General features: G+C 43.2%; 1 pseudogene; it reads right to left on the reverse strand.

Annotated features, from left to right (window-relative positions):
• Positions 1–830: 830 nt before the first annotated feature.
• Positions 831–2,884, reverse strand: LOC111167136 (olfactory receptor 10J1-like; annotated as a pseudogene).
• Between the last annotated feature and the right edge of the window lie 714 nt (positions 2,885–3,598).

Here is a 3,598-nt window from a genome sequence, read left to right on the forward strand (position 1 = left end):
AATATTTGAACATAACCCTAACTTTTGAAATTAACAGGAAGGAGAACACAGCCTGTGAAAAACAGGTCACCTGGTACAAGTAAGACATTAAACTGTCCACTTAGTGAAGTCTTCATCTGGTTACAACATCACTCACTGCCCATTTCAGACTTTGAGCCATAAAGACATCATGGGAAATGCTCACTATAGTAATATAATGCATGTATGAGTTTAGAGGTAGGAGAGTGAGGGAGTGATTTCTTCTTCATTAGAAAGTTCATAAAAGAGAGATGCTTTAGTTTGGTGTTTTAAAAGGAGAACACCCTGGTTGAGTGGGCAGTGAGGGTGGCAGTAAGGGATTTCCATTAAGTAGCAATAAGCTGTAGAAAAGCATGAGAATATGAAATGGGGAATGGGAAGCCACAAGTCACCAGGTGTTCTGTGTGGGACTGGATAACAGGCTGGGGGAGGGGTGCTGGAAGTGGAGGTGACTAGTGAAAGATGGCATATTAATTCAGGTCCTAGGGGGTTTGAAATGATAGTGTTGATGGTTTGAGTCTTTTTCTTTTGTTGAGTCACTAAGTCACCATATGGCTATTTCCTTACCCATCCAAATCTTCCCAATCCTCTCACCTGGCTAATCCTTGTTATAGATTCTCCCTTATATTCCCATCCACTAGACACTTCTTTTCATTCTCCAAGCATCTCCAAAGGAAATACTAATTTTTTTTTTAACTGGGTGAACCATTCACATATATTATCACCAATAACCTTTGTACATTCTCATAATATAAATGCCAATATGATTACTTGGTGCTACCTCTTTCTTTAATTAAATTGCCAAGGAATTTTAATCACTTTCCAAAAATGTTTCTATTACATGGTCCTGAAAACTTAAGTTCCAGGTTGGCCATATGGGAGAATGCAGACTTATGTGGAAAAGATCCAAACTTCAAGGACTGATGAATTGTGTAGATGCTTATTATCTCTGATAGCCATTTATTTATTTATTTTTAATACATTTATTTATTTACTTTATTTTTGGCTGCACTGGGTCTTCGTTGCTGCACGCAGGCTTTTCTCTGGTCGCGGCGAGCAGGGGCTACTCTTTGTTGGGGTGCGCAGGCTTCTCATCGCGGTGGCTTCTCTTGCTGCGGAGCACGGGCTCTAGGTGCGTGGGCTTCAGTAGTTGTGGCACATGGGCTTAGTTGCTCCGCAGCATTTGGGATCTTCCCAGACCAGGACTCGAACTCATGTCCCCTGCATTGGCAGGTGGATTCTTAACCACTGCGCCACCAGGGAAGCCCCGATAGCTATTTATTTATGATGTCTAAGATGCAAGGAACTTGAATTGTCCATAAAAGAATGACTTCAATTGGGTGTTAAGCCTTTGTAACTTTAAATGGATAAAAGTGAATCCCATGTCCAAAAAGAGTGTTATAGAATATATTTAAAAGTTTAGTCCTGCCTTGGAGTAGCCTCCCCTCATTAATTCGTTCTACTATCTTGATCTTATTCTGTCCCAGCTGTGCAGACAACCCATCTACTTCCTCAAATCAAGTTCTTTCTCCTATATTTATTGCTCCATACCACCTATGCTCTCTTGTCAGATGCAGGCTTGCTTGTGCTTTGGAGAACCTTCTCCCTATCTCCAGGGGCTGGGTTTGTAGTCCTTTTTTCTCTTCTACCCAACCACTGCTTAGTAGGCTGCAGAATTTTCACTGTAGGTGCTGTGGGCACTGCTTTACTTTTTCTTCTCTGTAGAATCTTCTAAGACCTTCTGTGAAACAGGCCCCTCTTCTCAGGAAAGCTTCCTGCCAGTGGCCCGGAGCAGAGCATCCTTGACCTCTTTGTTCCTCGGGGTGTACACCACAGGGTTCAGTAGAGGGGTGATGATGGTGGAGGTCACTGAGATCAGCTGACCCTGATCCTTGGTGTTCTCTGACCTGGGCTTGGGGTAGACAATGGAGGCACAGCCATAGTGGACCGTGACCACAGTGAGGTGGGAAGCACATGTGGCAAAGGCCTTCTTCTGGCCCTTAGTAGAGGCAATTTTAAGGGTGGTGGAGATGATGAGGATGTAGGAAATGAAAACCAATCCCATGGGAACCAGGATCACCAGGATACTGATGATAAAGTCAGGATCTCGTTGACAGTCATGTCAGAGCAGGAGAGCTTCATCACAGGTCAGATGTCACAGATGAAGTGGGCCAACTTTGTAGCACAGAAAGATAACCTGAATACAGATGTAACCTGTGTCATGGCTACAACCAGCCCAATGCTGCAGGCCTCCCACACCAGCTGGATGCATGCCCTCTTGTTCACAATGACAGAGTACCTCAAGGGGTTGCAAATGGCCACATAGCAGTCGTGCCCCATTGCTGTGAGCAGGAAGCAGTTGTTGATGGCCAAAGTGATGAAGAACATCTGAGTGGCACAACCTGCCAAAGAAATGGGCTGACTCAGGCCTGTGAGGTTACAGAGCATCTTGGGTATAATGATGAGTGTGTACATGGTCTCTGAAGCTGACAGCATGCTGAGGAAGAAGTACATGGGGGGTGTGGATGTGATGATCAAGGCTAATGATGGTCATAATGATGATGCTGCCTGCCAAAGTTAACATGTACAGTGCAAGGAACATAATAAAGAGAGTGAGCTGGTGCTCATGGAAGCTGAAGAAACCCTGGAAAGTAAACTCACTCACCAAAGTGTGATTCTCTTTCTTCATTAAATCATATATGGCATTTAAGAAAGTAAAAAATTATATAAGGAACCTAGATGGTTGATTTCTGTCAATAGCAGGCTGGGCAGATTCTTTTGGTTCATCTACTTCAGGTCTCTGCTTATTTATATTCATACCCATGCTCATTTCTTTTGGGAATAAACAGTGGAGTAATGTTCTTTGCTCACTAAGGAAAAAATACATGGTTTTTAGAGTCAGGCGGTATAAACTCATATTTTAGTTCTATCATGGGTTAAGTTACCTTGGGCAAGGAATTTACATCTCTAAGACCAGTTTCCTCACGTTTATATGGATGCAATTGTGATAACATCACAGATTTGTTGGTAGAAACATTTTTAAACTGTTAAGTATCAACTTATATTAGAATTCAAACAATTATTGAATCCATTCAAGTTCAGTAGTGTAATGTCGTGCAGAGCTCCAGGCTCTGTGGCTACCTACTAATGCCCAAGCTTCTAGGGTTTGAGGTAGAGCTCTTGTCACTATGGTTTACACACTGTGTTCCCATTTCAGTCTTTCAGCCCTGATGGTACTACTCCTCTCAACTTCTGTGCTACGGTCCTCTTCCCTAGACACTACTCATTTTTCAAAGCTACACAAAGCCCATAACCTCTGTAAAATCCTTTTCTATTCTCTCTCTCTCACCCTGCTCCCTCCCTCCCCCCGGCCCCAAACACGTGTCCTTGCATGCAGGTAGCATACAACTGTATACTAGCTCTCTTGTGTTGAAAGCACCACAGTGCATTTGTGATTACAAAATATGTTCACATACATTGTTTAACTTCATCACCATCCAATGGAACAGGAAGGGGGAGGATTATTGTTTCTCTTCAGAAGCAGAGACCGAGGATCAGCTCCGTTTAGGTAACTGCCCGT

The sequence above is a fragment of the Delphinapterus leucas genome, chromosome 1, assembly GCF_059928025.1.
Source record: "Delphinapterus leucas isolate spDelLeu-1000000601 "Yukka" chromosome 1, BTC_Dleu_Yukka2, whole genome shotgun sequence".
Lineage (NCBI taxonomy): Eukaryota > Metazoa > Chordata > Mammalia > Artiodactyla > Monodontidae > Delphinapterus > Delphinapterus leucas.